Here is an 18984-nt window from a genome sequence, read left to right on the forward strand (position 1 = left end):
TTGGGGCTCATTTTGTGTTCTTTTGTGTCATCTCTAAGGAACTATCTCTGAGGAGAAGATAGTAAAGCAGGAGGACTGGTCTGATCCATTCTAACAAACCCAATATTCCTAAATCATGCTCTTTAGTTTCCCAAATTAACTTACCTCACGGTTCCCCCTTTGTGCCTGGAAAGATTTATTGTTTGTATTCAACCTGAAAATCTGCTGGCATTAGATATATTAGGATACCCACAGGTGGTTCTTTTGTCATCCTATCACTGCAGTGGGAAGATAGCAAAATAAATCAATAAAAACAATGTCTTGGCTGATGCTTGGGGAAACCAATCTGTGGTTGAATATATAGCTCAGCAGCAGAGTGCCCTATGCACAGGCAACACTAGGTACCATGGCTTCCACTCACTGGAGATCTCAAATAAGGATTCTGAGTTTTATTTAGTGTTTTCTCACCACTCAAGTTTCTAATTCTGTGTCCTCTTTAAAATAACGTCTCATCTTTATTGTTTGCTTGTTTCAGATATGCACCAGAGTGAGGGTTATTTTGCCACAAGGTCAGGTTTTCTTTCTTTGACTTGAGCACTGTTGCAGCAAGAGCCTGATATAAAGCTGGTTTTCAGTTGCCACTATCTGAGGCTCGTTTTCAAAGACTATATGCAAATCATGCCAGTGCTGCCTTCTGCACTTCCTCCATTTTATTTTCTATTGAGACTGAATGTGAAGAGCTGCAATCTATTTAGAACACCATGGTTCTTGCAGCAAAAAAAACCAAAGCTATTTCCAGAAGTGGAATTTCTTAGAATCAGTGTATTTTCTTCTTCTTATAATAGAAATGAGTATGAGCATTCTGAGCCTTTAGTTATCCTCCCAGGTCTGAGAAGATGTGAGGAGAAGCAGAGTGGGTATGGAAAGAAAAGCAGTTGATTAGTAAATCCATTTAAGGATTTAAGCCTTTGTTAAGGAAGCAGCATCGAGACTGCTGGAGTGAAGTGAAACGTAAGAGAAACAAGTGGCAATTTATTCTATAGCTGCATTCTCCAAATTACTTTCCCCTGGGGATGTAGTGGACATTAGCAGGCACAGCTCCTGCAGGGAACAGCTCCTGGTTGAACGTGTACCCCGAGACCCCCCAGCTCCAGGGCACACAGGGCAAGGGGCGAGGCACTGCCCACCATGCCACGTGCCCTACACAGGCACTTGTGCTTGTTGCCCTGGATTATGGGGGTCTTCTGGAGTCCAGATTAGCACCAGAAATGTGGCTCAGAACTCCAGCTAACCCAGGGAGGAATGCAGCAATGCCTGTCAGGATCTGTGCCTGCATAAGAGCGGTGCTTTGTCCTACTTTTGCCATGGATTTCATACTGGATATCTGAAAACTTATAAAGACATAACAAACCATTTAACAATCAAAGCCATTGAAGGGCCTCTACTGAGAAGCACAGCTTTGGTTTTCTGATGTCCTGTTAAAGGAAGACTGACACCATGGGCTTTGCAGATCTGGGTGATGAATTTTCTAGCTTGAATACAGTGTGCAAGTACAGATCCAAAATGTGAAATACAGAAGGGACAAACAAGGGCTGTTCCCTTACAGGCTCCCATGCCTACCATACAGAATATTTTTTACCTTGTCAATCATATATAGGAGGTATTCAGTGGAGGTAATCACACAATAGAAACATGCCTCCTGTTTTCCAGAGCTTTTAGGTTTGAATTCCCCTTTGTGCAGAGCCAGGTGTCCCATGTTTCTGTTGCAGGAGTGAAGCTCTGTGTCTCTCTGTCAAGGAAAGCATTTGTTAATTGCTTCAAAAAAAAACAAAAAAACAAACCCTGGAGTGAATAAACATTTAACTAAATAGCTAAAACATGCATAAGGTGTCCTACGCAATTTTCAGCACTCTCAGCTGCAGCACAAGATGCTCGTGTTGCAAGAACAGCCATGCCAGATGTTAGTTAGGAACCTGCTTGTTTTCACTGTGGCAGGGTGGTTTTGACTTGGTGATAATTGTGCAGAGCCCTTGCAGAGGCAGAAAAAGCCTCTCTCAGCATATCTGAGACTTCTCCAGCATCAGTGTTTGTGCTTTGTTTGCATCCAGCCTGAATGGTCAGGAAGCCTTGCAGTGGGTTCAGGAGCTAAAGGCTCGGTTACCTCGTTTAGGAGAAACAGAGCCAGTGTAATTACTGTTGTGAAGAAGGAAAATTTTTGTTTTGTTTTTTTGGGTTTTCTGGGTTCGTTGGGTTTTTTTATTGCTGTTTTGTGTTTTTTTGGTGAACATTCACTGCATATTGCAGCAAGAAAGAGTGTGGGGGGATTGATTACCAAAATTATTCAGTCAAGAGTTTGATTGACTCCTTTACGTCTCCCGTGCGGTCCGATTGCCGGGTGTTTTGGGGGTTTTTGTTCAACAACTGGACAGCAGAGGGTGCCAAACCCCAAGAGGGAGCGCACCCAGGCCCCGCAGCTCTCAGCATCCCCTGAATTCCCCGCTGGAATTCTGCTCCAGCGCCAGCGCTCCGCCTGGAACCTGGAGAGCCGCAGGTTCCCTCTCGCTGTGCTGCCTGCGGGCTTGGGATGTGTCAGCACTTCCAGCCCCGTTCAGAAGCTCTTTCTTTGTGGATCAATCCAGGCTCTTGCCAGCCAAGTCATTTTCTCTCTGATGTGCAAGCGGCGCTCAGTGTTATCTCAGGAATCTGAAGCCACGTTTTGTTATCAGGCTGTTGCAGGGACAACTCACTAAATTAAAAGCAAGCACTTGATCATAGAGAGCTGAGCACGAACCTTTAACACGTGCTACAAACGTGACACAGCCACTGAGGAACTAAATCTGTTTAGCTCGACGTGGTTCACGCACAGCATTTTATTTGGACAAGGAAACATGAGATTAAAACATCAGCAGCTCTGAAATCCCATTCTCATCCTACAGTGAATTATGAAATGAAGTGCCATTATATTAGCAGGCATTTCTTCCAGTTCTAGTAAAAAGATATGCATTCTACATTTTCTGCAAACACTGCTCGTGGGAATGAGAAGGAAATTGGTCCTTGAGTAGTAACTAGTTACAATAGCTTCTAAACAAGCCTAAAATTATTCTGATTGTATTTAGGAGCCAAATCCCGAAGCCTCTATTGTATTCAGATTCCTGTTCTTTGCTGGAGTCAAAAATTGCTCTACTTGTTCCAGGCAACATTTCTTGCCTTCTTGCCAGTCCCTGTCCTGAGGATGAGCACTGTCAGATGGCCAATTTTACTGCTCACATACCTGATACACATCACTGGCCCATTATTTCTACACAGGAACGGGATCCATCATTCCTAACTCAAAACTGTGCAGATAACAATTGATAATTTGTAAACAGTTATTCGCTTTGAATGAGTTATGTAGGCTCTGTTTACTTAATCCAGCTATTTGTCAGCTTTATCAGTCACTTATCAACAGAAGCAGAAAGCAGGGCACACATAACCCATTCATCATGCCTCCTGTTGCTGCAACTCGCACAATATATATTGCACATGCCACAGCACTGGTGAAATAGCTCACAATACCACACTGCCAGCACAACTCAGTATAAGAGTTATTTTCTCAATGCCAAAAACTTGTGGGATGCTTCACAGAGGGGTAATGTTCCCACTCAGCCCCAACACTTGGGCCTGACAAACAAAGCGATTGCACAAGTGTGGCAGGAGGGTGGGCAGGGGTCTCAGCTGGACTGGGAACACCCAACACTCTATACAGCAGTGTAGGAGAATATTTTATAAATTTGGAAAAGAGCAGAAGACTCAGCTTGAGAGGCCCTGTGGTTCTTTAGGGTCCAAGGATGTACAATATTTAATCGTACTACACAAAGGTTTGTGCTTACAAAGCACCTCACAGGATTCAGTTACCCCTGTCCCTTCTTCCCTACCTCACATTTCACCCCATGCATTTATTTTTACCTCTGAAATGTCTCACCTTGTCCTCCCTGGCAGGGCCCAGCCTGGCTTCATCCAGCCCAGGTGCTTCTGTCACAGCTTCAATCAAAACAAAATTGTTGTGAGCCTTTAATAAAAAGACTTAGTGGAAAACCAAGATTAGAAAACCCCCAACTTTCCCTTGCCCAGCAGTAAACAGTTCATCACTGCAAAAAAGCCACACAGCACCAGCCTCATGCAAACCCAGGGCACTGGGCTCAGCACACAAACAGTAAAACACCAGGAAAGAGGTACTGGTGCTCTGTAACCTTTTCAATAAAGTCTGGCAGGGAGATGGAGATTTAGAAGAGCTTTGAAAACATAAGCCCTTTCTTCTTAGGTCTTTACAGAGAAGGTGGAAAGCTGTTGTAAGGATTTCAAATATGGCATGAAAACATTTTTGCTTGAAAAAAACCCTCAATAGCACATTTTAAAAAGTTATCATTTTGTAGTTCTCACAAATTTACTGTTATGATGTTTGCTCCTTATTCCCCCCCAAGATGTTCCCTTGTTTCACTTGGGGAAGAAAGTTGTGTGGGTTACTACTGTGACTAGCCATTTCCTTTCCAAGGGAAAGCTTCTGCTCTTTTTCAATCCAAAAATCCACATGCCCCTTTTAAGACTGAAAAAAAATAAAAGCTTACAAATAATTCAATAATGTCTTCAAATTTAGTTAAATCACTTTAAAATGAGTTAGTTTTGGTATAGAAGCTAACAGGCTGAATTGGTTCAGCTCCTTTTACGCTAGTTATGAAAGGGAGGTCTTGCAAATCCCCCTGGGATTTGTGACTCCCAGGAACCCTACTTTGAGTAGCCAGAACCTCCTAAAAAAGAATCTTCCAGGACACTGCCAAAGGGATTGTGGAACAATGTTAAAAATCAGTTAATGTGGCCAGGCAGTCACTGATCCTTAGCTCAGTTCAGACGCTTGTGAATTCTGCAGTGGAGATGAGCTTTTTGAAGAGCTTCATACATTAAGAGAATCCATTACTTTTTTTCTGATTTATTTTATAATGGCTCATTTACATGCACTAAGAAACGGTATTTTTATACTAGTTGGAGAGGCACAGATTGCCTCTCTGCAGTCATACAGGTTTTCAATTTTAGACAAGATCTTTAAAAAATTGACAGTATTATGAACTTCCAAGAGGCTTTTCAAAGTCACTTAGGTTTTTAAAATCTATTACGGTTATTTTTTCTGTCATATTCCAAAGGTTTATATTTTTGGACTCATGGTACTAACAAATCCTGTTATATGTATTGAGCAATATGAAAAATAGGGCACTAATGTTTTAAAGTCTCTTAAACATTTCTCAAATTGACTGTAAAATGTGGCATTTCTACAATACACGATTGTTTGGCAGGATATAAAAGCTTACTGGTTCTCATTTTGGGTGATTTGCATAACTTGTTCATGGCATCATTTGTAAATATTATGCCCATCCCAAGCTGCCACTGATAAAAAGAGTTAGATTGCTTTTGCCAAAGCATGTCATAATATAGATGAGGAAAAAACCCTTCCTGTCTAAAGAGAAGGAAGTTATACAAAGTGAGTTAAAATTTTATACTGCATTAATCTCAGAAATCACTTTTCATGTCTGTTAGAGACCATAAAAATGAAAAAAAAATTCCTTTCACTGTGCAAAGTGGTTCTACAAGGGTTGGACAAGCCAAGGAGCAGTGGCTATTCCTGAAGAGGTGTTTGCTGAGGGCAAGGTTCCTACCAGCACCCAGAAAGCCCCTTTGCCTGTGTGCCAGAGAGGATGGGCTGGGCTGGGAACGTGGTTCTGGCTCCCCAGGCTCACTGAGGGTGAGCACAGAGTGAACAATTCTGCTTCAGACAGATGACAATTCCATTTGCCCACTGACCTGTGCTGGCTCCTCAGTACTGACAAAACCAAACCACTGCAACAAATCTGTTTCACCCAGAGAGACTCAATACAGGGGGAAAGCTCATTTTATTTAGCAAGGCGGGGCAACTTCCATACAATCATTTTAGAGCTTGATTTAATGTTTATGACTGTTCTAGAAGGTGGCAATTTTGACTGATGCTACAGAGTTGCCTGTGCTTGCTTAGGAAAGGCCCTTGGAGAGATGCTGTATTTCTTGTGGATGAAGGCTGTGGGGAAATGAGGCTGTCTGTCCTTGGAGGCTCTGTCACAGTCACCAAACAGGTGGATTTCTGGAAAGCACATGTATTTGTTTGCCTTCACAACCAAGAACATGTCATTGTGGCTGTCTCATGATCACATGAATAATTTTTGTCTCTGAAGTTATTTAGTGGGAAGAAATGAGTAACTGGGATACAGAGGGCTACAATGCCTGCTTCTCAGAGTTTCAAACTCACTGTTGGTAGCTGTGCCAATATTCTTGTGCTAATTTTTATGCAATTAGTTGAACTGGCTGTTGTAAACTTCAAGGTAACACACCAGGCCCTGAGAGATGGTGACATCTGTAGGTGTGAAGGTACCACTGTAACAAGGCACCATTTACACCTGATCTGTAACTAAGCTCTCATGTTACCATTGTGCTGCTGAGCAGGGATGGTAATACACTGCTCAGCCCCACTAAACCTGACATCTGGACTAACTAAAGTGTTTGTCTCTTCCACAATGACCACGAAACAGCAAATATCTCAAAAAAGTGCTCTGGCTTCTGAAATCAGTAAAATTTAATGGCTTGCTTTGGATACTGCTTTTTCCCCAAATCTTGCATTTTTCTATTTCCTAAATTTAACAAACTACCAATAAATGGCTTTTTTCAATCAGACCTTAAAGAAAAAAAGGAAAGATTGAAAGAAAAGGAGATTGTAAGCAAGCAAGAAAAGGAGATTGTAAGCCAGCAGCCAAGGCAAAGGAACCCCCAGGGAAAACTCTTGGTGTTATTTCCTGTTGTGAATCTTTGCCTGCCAGGTTGAATTTGGGAAAAGAGACAGAAAAGAAAGTTAGAATTTGTCTTTATCATGAAAGACAAAAAAAAAAGGGTCGGTCACTAATTACTTCTCTAAGGTGAACATAGTCTACTGCTTTAGTACAGAGTACTAACTTCAGGTATAGAACAGTGCTGGCACTTTAGCAGATATAGCAAATGAAAAGTACTATAGACTGTGTTCTAACCATCTCAGCTGCAACTAGATTCAAACACAATTTCAAGCCCTTAAAGCCACAGTGTTTTGCCAAAGTGAGATTGGAAATGCTTCTAGGAACATAATATTGGATATACCTTTCTTATTTTCTACACAGCAAGATTAACTCAGGTAATGAATTCATACTGATGAGTGGAGTTCAAGGTTGGGGATTTTTGAAAGCAATCTCACTATCTGGGCAATAAAGCTTGGAAGTACATAAAAAAATCTACTTTTTAAATAAGTGTTCTAATCAATAATGCTACATTGGAGTGTAGAAGGTGCAATTAACTTTTCAACCTGATTCTTGGAGCTCTGTATGTCTGATTTTTAGGTCAAGCAAATCTTTTCTTTAAAAGCTGTGGAGAAGACAAGGCTTGGTTTGTAAGAGTATGAAATAAGGCAAGGTAAGGATTTGTATTTTAGAATTTGCTCTGAATTCAAGTTCCCAGAAAGAAGAGGAAATTGAACCCAAAACTTTTGCCTTAAATACCAGCAGCTGGTTATTCAGGAGGTTGATCCAGCTCTCCAGGTTTAATCAGAATCAGATACACAAAATTATTCTTAAAAGTCTTCCCACAAACACTTTGCTTTGACAAGCCTGTACTCTCAATGAAAAAGCAGGGTATAAAAATGCTTCTGAATATTTTTTCTCTAGATTATACAAATAAAGTTACTTCAGGATCCCTACTTAATTACTGCCATACATGCAGATCAGCACTGGGTCCAGAAGACTCACAGAACAGAATTAAAACTAGATGAGGGAATAAGCAGCTAAAGAATGGCTCTGTGAAGGGAACTTGAATAAAACCAAGCAGCAGAAAAGCACAGAACCATCAGTGCCACAGCATTGTCTGTGCTGTGCCCTCCTGACCTGGCTCAACAGAACATGAGAGGTCACTGCTCCTGCACAGCAGCAGCCACACAGAGCAGAGGTGATCCCAGACATGGTTATTTCCCAAAGGATATGTTCTGTGTGCTACAGCCAGCTCAGCTGAAAGCTTCTCCTTCAGACTTGAGCCTCAGCTGGGATTAGTCTTTCATCAAGCTTGGGGATGGGACCCAGCAGCTGAAAGGAATACCAACCTGAACCTTTTCCAGCAGCTCAGGAGGGTACAACTTTCAGGAGAGCAGTGAAACTTGTCTGGAAAAAAAGGCCTAGAAGAATTAGTCACTGACAGCAAAGCCCCTGCATGCAGGTACAAAACCTGAGCTTGGACCACAAGAGAATGCCAAGATTATTCACAGGGCTTGGCTGGAAACATGGCAAGATAAAAGAGAGTAAAGCCAGCTGAAGCTGTTGGTGACCTGGACTGGCTGACAGCACACAGCATCTACCTAGTAAACAATTTTGTGTCACAGAAATGAAGGGTCAATATTCAATGAAACTGGAAAAAATCTGGAGCTCATAGTGGTTAGCAGGCACTGCAGTGGCACACACACATATCCTCAAAAAACCCAAAACACTGCTCTCCACACAGTTTCTTCCCAACAAAACTTCTCCTAAACAGCAGCTGGGAACAGGTCCATCCCCAGAGTTAAGGTGTCCAGTTTGCTGGGGGCTGCCAGTGTAACTCAGTGTCCATGACATGAAGAACAAGACTGACCAGTGGAATGAGTGGTGAGATGAGCGTGGCTCCAGCACAGACCCACGGTCCTGTGCCTGAGAGAGATTTAAAGCACCTTGAGCCAGTCCCAAGGAGCCAGTGTGGACCTTTTGTTTGACTAAATCTCCCTCTGCACCAAGGCTTAGGTAGAAAGGCAGCAGCTGGAAATCAATAGATAGGACCAGCAGCAGGAGGAAGATAAACATAAATTGCACCTGCAGAAAGATAGTGATGTGCATGTGTTAATCCTCCTCCAGTATATAAATCCAGGAGCTATTGCAATTGTCATGCTGAGCAAGGAAAACCAAAAAATGTAATGGCAGAAGCAGCCTGAGAATCTGCTACGTGCTCAAATGAAGCTTTTTTAAGGAGTCCCTCACTTTCATTTTATTCTTACAGAATGGTTTCTGGTTACAGAACACAGAATGGTTTCTGGTTATTTAAACTCCACTGGACAGAATGCAGCCTTAAATTACAGGAGGAGAAGGAAGTGCAGCGTCACAGTTGATTCTCTCCCATCTTAAATCAGCTGCAAACACTATTTTTGTAATGCTCCTCAGTGCTCACTAACCTTTGGTGTGAGTGAGGGACCCCACAAATTAGTGAGCTGTGCTGTGGATGAAAGGAGAGGGATTAATTCTTTGAGCAGGACTGGGATTCCCTGCAGTTCTATCGTGACAGAGCATCTCAAAGGCCTGGGCACAACACTATTGAAGGACAACACAATTTGATTTTTCTTTTTGTAAAAATTTCCTTTGTAGCATCAAAATAGTTTGAAACAAGAAAAGAAACTATAAACATTTGAAAATCAGGCTGGAAGGTCTGATTTCAGGACAGCAATAGTTGCTACCCTGACAGTTATAACACAACAGGTTGTATTTTTATTATATATTATTTTTCTATTCTTAAAGGACTGACCAGAAAATAAACCTTGACGTAGCCAAAATTGCATGGTACTAATGAAGCACCCAAGAGGACACCACGCTGCTCCTCTGTGGGAGCAATAAATGATTGGTAATTAAATAGCTGTCGGGGGGGTGCCTGATGTATTTTTATTAACTTTTTGTGTCTGTTGCATACATGCTCCTGGGTGACCAGCTAAGGTAGGTTACATGGCATTTGAAGCTGGATTTCCTGAGGTGAAAACCTAATAACCTGCCAGAGCACAGCACCAGAAGTGCTTTGACCTGCTCATTTTCTCGTGGTGGGGGCACAATTAATTTCTAGTATGGAAGGGCTGACTGACATTTACAGGCAGCACAGACACCTGCTTCAGAGCAGGGATTTCTTTCTGTTCCTATAAAGTGCAATACACAGTTCAGGTAATATCAGATAAATAAGGTCTATAGAAAAGGTTGCAGCTGCTTAGTGGTCTTGAGATTTTTTTTCTTTGATAGCAGAAAAAGAATGTACCTGGTACAAAAAAAAGGGTTTGGTTTGGGGATTTTCTCAAATGAGAGTGTTGTGCAGTACAAAGAAGTTTTACAGATAAATGCCGTAATATTTTACACTGAAATCCAGAGATTAACTGAGCCCAACCTGTAGGATGCACAGCTAAGGAGTGAATATTTAAAACAAAAATCTTGTATTTTTGTTTTGTTTTATTACTGCTTAGCAGAAGGCATAGAATGATCCAAGAGAACAAAATGGGCACACACAGTTTTAAAGACTTTAAGCTGTTAAGCAACCTGATTTGAAGGGAAGATTGCAGAAGACAGGCTGCCTTTTAAAGGAAAATACCAAATATTATCACAGTAGCAAGTAAGAAGAGATTTTGATGATTTGCCAGATATTTTCAACATGAACTCCTGAACAGCCTGGGTTGGAAGGGACCTTTTAAGATCCTCCAGTTTTCACCCCCTACCACACCTTTCACTGGACCAGGCTGCTGAAACAGCAGTTCTTGTTGCACTCGAAGTAAGTCTTGATGAATAAGGATTCGTAATCCCTCCAGGAACAGGACCAGAAATACAGGCAGGGGTGACAGACATCAGAAATCCCTTGAACACTGTGGCAAGTCTGGTGGGCTTTGTTAGAAATGTCAAAAGGAATATTCAGCACATGGTCTTCAACACAAATGCTCTACTGATATCCTGCTTTTCCAACAAAAAGAGAAAAACACAAAGCACCTTAAATTCCTTAAAAGGTTTTGTCAGTACTTCTCCAAGGAATGCCAAATTAGGTTTGTTCCTTATCATGAGATGGGACACAGCTTCCATCTGTGTGATTGTTTTAATGGATTGAAGGGGTGTTTTTGCCCAGGTCCTGCTGCTGTGGCATCACTGGAGAGTGGCTGATGCTGTGAAGGATCACCCTAGAGGAGTGGGCAGCTCTTCAGGAAGGCCTTTATACACAATACATTGTATTGTGTCACTTAACAATCTAATATTCAACTACTAAGCTGCCACGTTTTCAACCAGTCCTTGGAGAAGTGCAGGAATCCTATCAAAACTGCAGCCTTATCTCTCCTTAGAAATTTTCTAACGTGCAGAGGGCATGCCCTATACTGAGAATAAGATCAGACATTTCCTTTGCCTGACAGCCAACTGTGCTTAATGGGATTCTAATTTAATCAGAGTACAGAACAGGGCAGATGTAACACTGATAAATTATAACAGGGATCAACATGCAAGAGTAGTGCGGGTAGGACTTGCCTTGGAGAGTGACAAGTGCAGGAGAAACTACAAGTGCCTATAAAGGACTTTTCATACAGCTGTGGGTCAGTCCCACAGCAGAACAAATGGAAGAACATCTGGATTTTAAAACTGCTCTGAATGTTCTTATGTACTGTACTCTGTACAGCCCTACCTGAATGGTCACATCATTTCTCAAAGCAGGCTGAGTTGTTTCAAACAGAACCATAAGTGCACCTCCATTTTTTAAAGCAGACTAACCTGCAAACACACAGCAGAGAGAAATTGTGAGACTAGAACTTCTCCAAAACCTTATTTTTTTTGCTTTGCAGCTGTGGTTTTCTCACTGAACATGAGTTACTCCTTCTTGCAAGGCTTGGATGTGTGGACATCCCCTTTATGCACCCCTGAAAGCAGCCCAAGATGTTCCATAAGAGTTGCTCTACACCTTCCACCACGTAACACCTCCTGGAAATGATGCTTCAGGCAGACAAGTAGGATAAACTGGAAGAGGATCCACACTACCACTAGGCCTCCTTGCCACATGCTGTTGTAAATGCAAGAATATAGAGATATACAACTTCCCAGGCAGATTAATGGGAGGAAGGTTCTTCAAAACAGGCACATTCACTGGTTTAGGAATTATGCTGCAGATGACTGCTGACTGGGAGCGTATTTTGGGCTGTATCACTGCATGCTTACCCTGTCTCCGTGCTGTTCACAGCATTTCCTGCAGACCAGAGGCAGATTATTGAAGTAAATGGGTATTTTCCTGACTTGATGGCTTATTATTTTCTGCAGTGATGGTAAATGTCCCTGTCCAAAGATCTCAGTGCTTTACAGTAAACATGTGGATGTGTTTTCCTTGCAGTGATGATTAGCTGACTCAGCTGCATAAATTAACCTCCCCAGGCAGCAAAGACAAGCTGAGTGCTGTGTGGGTACCTGAGAGGCTCAGTGATGCTGGGCTGCTCAGGGAGGTCTAGTTGTTAAACTTTAGCAAGGCATCTTTAATATATGTAAATAGGCTTTTTACAATGAGTAATGTTGCCAGATTTTCCAGATTGCTAGCACTGTCCTCCATTAAACTTGAAGGACAAATTCACAAATACATTATTAGGGGAGGCAGCAGTAATATTAGTGAGTGAATCTGGTGATATTCTTAATCTTGGAAAACAGAGAAAGGATACTCTTGCTTCTTAGCAAGGTCAGTGTTATATATTGTCAAACTGCTAGAAATAGTCCATGGTATTGTTTCAGCAGATATAGTCAGAATACACAAAACTAAGTAAATCCCCAAAGAACACTATCATAAGGGCTTAAAGAAAATATTCCTGACAGTAAAACTGTGTTACTTACAGGATAATGCAAGTGATCCGAGTCAGAATTTCTCTCAGAAGAAATCTTTAAGTATGAAATATTGCAAAGACACACTTAGAACTACCAAAAAAAGAAGAAAACATTGAAATTGCCACATTGCTAATGTAGTTTATTTTAATCTGGAGGCAAAATCTTCAGCCATCTTAAACATGTGCTATGTGACTTCACAGGGCAGAGTTAAATTTCTTGAAATGCTAGAATTATGTATCTGAGAAGCCATCCTATATGGTCACTTCCCTTCAATTTCAAGTCGGTGAAAGATAAAAATGTAGAAGAAACTTGTCTGTGGCAGTGTAGATATTTGAATGGATGAAGTACTTTCAGTCAGCAGCGTGTGAAGAAAGCAGTTCTAGAAAATTAATGCTATGAGCATTAGCCAAAACAGATTTTGGATCTTCTTTCAACACTCCATTCATCTTTCTTAATCTATTTCATATTTTATTCATGATTTGAATTCAACCACAATACTTACCTAAATTGGAATGTTGCTAACAGACCTTTTAAAAATTCTCATGAACTCTTTGTCAAGGTGGTATCAAGGAACATATTATTGAAAAATAGCTATTCCATAATCCTTGGGAAAGCTATTTAATAACTGCAATAACGCACTGAAATGTAATAACACACCCTATTGATCTGATTATCACCAGACAAACACACTCCTTGGCTGGCTGAATGTGCCAGGCATAATGCACACACTGCAAGGAATTTGGTCTGAGTGCTCTTTGTGACCACGTTACCTCAGAGGCTCTAATGGGATGAGTCTCCTTCAGTGATTGCCAAAATTACCTCTCTCTGGAACCTTTTGTGAGTAGCAACAACAGGAAAGCCTTGTATGAGCACCAGAACTGCCCCATTCAGGTTACCTTTCACTTCAAATAAATGCTAGTCAACAAACTGCCTAAAATTCAAGCTGAACTACATCATGGTAGAGGATTGAATTTCTGGTTTGAAGATTTCTCATGCAGTAGTTAGGTAGGCAAAGTATTGTGGGATGGCAGAGCTTGGAGGACCACCAAAGTGCACAGTGCAGAAGTGCCCACTAGAAACAGCCCAAGACAGGCGGGTAACTCGTTCCTGCTGCAGAATCCTGCAGAGTCCTGCTCTCCACAGACAGCTGGTGAAAGACAAGACCTTCAAGAAAGATCATGCTGATACAAATACTTTGTGGAGAGGAATCTTACACTGAGTGTGAACAAAAAATTTTACCTGACAAGTCTAAAGTCTGGTTTAGCCATATTCTTAACCCCACTGGCTAGGGGATGCCAGGGGTGGGCTGGTCCCAAGGAAGGTGTTTGGCTGAGTCCTCAAAGCAGACAGCTGTGTCAGCACAGAGTGATGGGTTTTGCTTTTAGAGCTACCAGTAAAGAAAGAAATATTTGTATTCTCGAAGATTGTGCCATCTCAGTGCTCAGGGACAATCCAGATATTGGGATGTATCAGGGAAGGAACAGGGACATCCACAATGCATCTGAATCTTGACAGCCGTGAGCTGTTGTGGTCACTAACCCCCTCAGGAAGGATTTACTAGAAGTGGAGAACACCTGAAGATGAGCAGTAATCACAGTTATGGAATGGCTTCTGCTTGTTAAATGACTTCCAGTAATTGAGCTGGGACTGCTAATGCTGGGGAGGATATGACTGCAGGGAGTTTGGTCACCCAGTGCACAGCTCAGCTGTGGAGCCTGTTGCTGAGCTGTTGCAGAGGCTAAATTGGATGTGAGCTCAAAGACAACTAGGCAAATTAATAGGAAAAAAAAAAAATCACTAGGCAAATAAGGACACTGATACCATCTCTGACTCAGGGAAGCAGAGCTGCAACTATTTGGCCCAGGAAGAGTATTGCCAAGGCCTCTGCATCCCTGTAGTCCTCCCTATGGACTCTGCGGTCAGTCTCCAGTTGTGACAGGTACTGGTCTGGATGGGCTTTGTGTTACCTATTCTGTCTGGTTTTATGCTCTCCCTGCAGCCTCTCTGCATAAAGCTCTACAGTCACATACTGAAATATGCCTTTACTCAGTTGCTTTACACCCGGGGAGTGGCAGAAAAACCCAGCCACCAGGGAGGAAACTTCCCCCAGGCCCCTTGGCTGTACATCAAAATGCTGATCCTCTTCCCTGCTCAAAAACCTGACATCCCAGAGCCATACCAGAGGCAGGCTGGTGTGTGCACCCACTTTCCCCAGAAGAGCCCAGCAGTGTCTGCGGCACCTGCTGGAACCCAGCATTGCAGCCCTGACAGAGAGCAGCATGTCTGAGCCCAGAAGAGGAGTGTGAGGTTCAGGCAGCTGCAGCATATGGGCTGATGTTCTGAATCTCTCCTACTAATTTGTACAGCAAACCTGCAATTTCTGTGGTAGCCATGGAAACTGAGGTACTGGAGCACAATGAAGCACATGTGTGAACGCTGTTGCCACCACTGAGCGTGCATCACTCAGCACTCCTCGACAGCAAGGGCAAACAGGATATCTGAGCAATCACAGGTTGGTTCTGGGCACTGGGTCTACACCAGGCTAAACAGGTACCAGACCACAGCAGCTCTTCTGCTGGGACCAGAGTGGGGGATACCTGCTGGAAAGCAAGGCCAGCGCCAAGGAAGACAACCCTGTCCACTCCAGAAGAAAAGAAAAATAGGGAATGGCTGGGATGAAATGCTCCCTTGTGAGTTGTACAAAAAAGATAGAAATCTGCCTCGTTTTGTCTGCCTTCACATTGCTAGTAAACTCAACACCCCTAAACGTTTGGGGTTTGATAGTTTCTCAGTCAGTGAACTACAGAAGTCAATGGAGTCATGTCACCTGGAGTGACAAGCAAAAAATATGCCCCTGCCAATCCATTTTCTTGTGAAAGAAGCGTCTAGAAGCTGGTGAAGGACCCTCACTCAATGTGCAGCATAAAGCTGTAAAGAACTGCAAACAAAGGAGGCACATCCTATAAAATTAAAAAACCCTAAACATTATTTCCTTCAGAGAAGTTCTCTGCAGACCACTCTGTAGACCCTTTGCTTAACCACTGTTATTGAGGCCACTGTTATAATTCTGCCCAGACTCATGGGGTGTGTTGGTTTGAGTGGGCTGTGCTGCTTAGGATTTTAAAATTGCACAGATCAGGTCAGTCTGAGGCAGAGCTGAAAATGGAGATGGTGACTTCTCAGGGTAGTTTACATCAAGGAACTTGAGCTGTACAGGCTGGATGAGAATTTCAACAGGGAACAAACAATGACAACCCTTCAAACAAATTCGAGTAAAGCAGAAAAGCCCCAACCACAAACCTGTACTGTTTAAATACTGAGGCCGTGTACAGGTAAGTGACAAAGGGGCTCAAAAATAGGGCAAAGCACAAGAGATTCCTTATAAATTCTAGCAGTTGCTTGGCTTGTACCTGTAGGCAAGCTGACACAAAAGGTGTCTGACAGAGGGTGATGCAGGCTGAATTGCTGCTGGTTGGGCAGAGAGGGGAGCAGGGAGCCAGCTTGAGGGTCAGCCCAGCACAGGCAGTTGTGCTCAGCACTCCCACCCCACAGCCTGCAGCACCTGCTCTCAGACACAGCAATTAAGATTTCTAACATGAAGAGGTTCTTAACATTCATCAGGTGGAAGCTGAGCACCGTGGTGGGGATGCCATGTCCTTGGCAGGGAACCCCTGCATCGTAACTCATAATTAGGGACCCCTGAGTGTACCCTTTTAATGGGTACAAGCCTTGTTACCTACTCAAATCCTAAAGATCAAAACATAAGAAAGAAACTGCTATGTGCTCAGGTTTCATTTTTACCTTTGAAAAGGGAAGATCTCTGCCACCGCTGCCTGACTGTAAAATCTAAATCCTGGAGTCTGGATGTGATATTTTTTCAAGCAGTGTCACTGCCCTCTGTATTTGTCCTCTAGCCAGTATGTGTCTGTGCATTAACTGTACCTACACCTGGCTGTGAGGTGAGGATTGAGCAGAATGGGTTCCATTTCATGGGTATTTTTCTACTTTGGGCTCCCTAACTAGTTCACAGATACCTTACAGGGTATCAGCCTCACCAGCTGCCGGGTATCTGCAGCTTAAGAGAACAGACACTGTAATTTGGGATGCCAGATTTGCAAACACAACAGCTCTGTGGCTGGATGGTCTCTCCAGCCCAGCCTGGTGTGTTGGCTCCTGAAGGGGCCTGACTGGGGATTAATTTCACAGTCTTACAGAAGTGGTAAACTGGACACCAGGAGAGGAGGATGGATTACATGCATGAAATATCACAGTATTTCATATGGGATCCTCTAAGCCACAGACTCCTCCAAACAACTTAATTTCTATCAATATTCCTAAACAATGTGCAATTTCAGAATTAAGGCAAAATGTAAGTTTATAAAAATAACTGAAGTATTGTCTATGTTCCAAATTCTGTTCACTTTACTTTTACCTTTCTCCCTCTCAAAACTCATTTAGCTGAACCTTTATGTCCCTGAGTACACTCTTCACAATTTTTGGAGGTTGAAGATTGTCCCATTTCCCCAGAAGCACTTTCCCCACAAGCCCCTGTTTCCTGCCTGGCATTTCCAGAGATATGTAATATTAAACCACAGAGGAGCAAAGCATTGCCATGGGTTACAAAAGAGGCACTGAAATTGGATGAGCCAAACTCTAAGCTCAGCCAAAGGGACAAGGCTGTACAGGAAAAACTACAGTAAATATTCCCTGGCAGTTGAGGAAGAAAAATGGGCATTTAGTTCACTGGTCACTGCAGAGAAGCAGAGGGAAGAATCACAGGTTAATTCTGCTCTGAACTTGAAAGGCACAGAAGGAAAAGAGATCACAGATCCCTTGTTAATCTTCTCCTTTACAGCTACAATGTTGTGGGGCTGTGGCAGGAGGGATGTGCTTATTGATAGATAGCCAGGTTACTCAGAAGAGCAGTGGTGGGAGGGAAGTGCATGAAAACAAGCTCCTAATTGCTGTTCCTTTTCTGCTGAGGATCGTGCAATGCTCATGGGCAAATTAAAGTTCAGATTTTTAGCAAATTCACAGCCCCATTGAAAGTGCCCCATAATTTCTAAAGTGGAATAAATAATTTCCAGTGAATAACTCAGCTGCATTCTGCCTATGAAGCTCACACAGATCACTGTCCTCAAATTATTCCTGGTCAATTAAACTTCACAAGTTCGACTTTACAAGCTGTGAATATTTGAAATTTGAGCTGCTGCTCAGGGGTGATATTGATTCTCTTCTCTCTTTGGTTGAGTGCACAAGCTTGTGTATGAACACTTAACAACTGAAAATTCATCTTTTGCAAATACACAGGTGCAACTGAAATTTGTTTCCTTCATAAAATTTGGCTACTAAAATTCAATTACTGAAGTTAGGGCTTAATTTGATGGTAGTTTTGTGTTACAGAAGCACCTAGAGTCAAGTCCAGCCAAGGTTAAGGTACTCTGGGTACTACTAAAGCAGTCTGTGTCTTGCAAATAAATGTCCTAGAGCCACATAAACATTTTAGAAATGGCAGTACCTTTATACACCAAAGAAATCTCAGAAATTTGGGGTAGTTGCATTTTTTCGTGTATTTTATGGCTTCTGAATAGTCACAGAACAATTTTGCATACCTTGGGAGACTAATAAATTACAGCATACGACACAAACTCTCTACACGAAAGTCTGTTACACAGTTTTCAGTAGTAATTCAAGCCTCTGCTTAAGCAGTCTCAGCCTTCACAAATGAGAACAATATTTTGTTATTTTAGGTAACCAGTCAGGCATTTTTAACAGAAAATATAAGCGCAAACAAACTGCGGTTGACCAGACCGAGATACTCAATGTACTTTTGTAGTGAGGCTGCAAAAGTGAGAGGCAGATTAGCTAAGGAAGACAGGAAAGCAGCCCCTATGGCATCAGCAGTACCTGGCTCAGCACGAGGATGTCCTGGACTTGTGGCCAGCAGGTTGGACCTGCAGCACCTCGGGAAACCACGGAGTGGGCACAAGGCCAGGGGAGCAGCTCAGCAGGGATTTCTTTCTGGCAGACACTAAAACACAGCTCCTGTTCCATCTCTGGCTGTCTCAGTCGAAGGCAGGAGGTTTGCAGGGTCCCCCCTGGGTTCTCTGGAAGAAGGGTCCCCCTCTGGCACCAGGGTAGGGATGCAGATGCAGCCAGGAGTGATGAGCAGTCCACAGTCCATGCTGTCACTCCTTTGTTACCACTGGAGTTCTCCTCAGACTGCAAGTTTCTGGTTTTGGAGACAAATTTGCAAATGGCATTATGTACAATGGGAATATAAGGTGCAGACCTTTCATGCTTTCTTTGTTATACCCTTCCTCTAAACACA

General features: G+C 42.6%; 1 protein-coding gene across 5 annotated transcripts in view; it reads right to left on the reverse strand.

Annotated features, from left to right (window-relative positions):
- SFMBT1 (Scm like with four mbt domains 1) overlaps nucleotides 1-18984 on the reverse strand; it is a 143171-nt gene that overhangs the window by 81229 nt on the left and 42958 nt on the right. For 3 of the 5 annotated variants that reach the window (XM_086845584.1, XM_023935514.2, XM_086845586.1), the window contains 3 exons: nucleotides 18561-18885; nucleotides 3941-3999; nucleotides 1619-1768 (listed from right to left, as the gene is read on the reverse strand). The gene's annotated coding sequence lies outside the window, so the exon portion shown is untranslated. Of the gene's footprint in view, nucleotides 1-1618; nucleotides 1769-3924; nucleotides 4000-18560; nucleotides 18886-18984 lie in introns of all 5 variants that reach the window. The other 2 variants (XM_086845592.1, XM_086845587.1) reach the window with 1 other exon arrangement.

Source organism: Cyanistes caeruleus, chromosome 11, assembly GCF_971803275.1.
Source record: "Cyanistes caeruleus chromosome 11, bCyaCae1.hap1.1, whole genome shotgun sequence".
NCBI lineage: Eukaryota > Metazoa > Chordata > Aves > Passeriformes > Paridae > Cyanistes > Cyanistes caeruleus.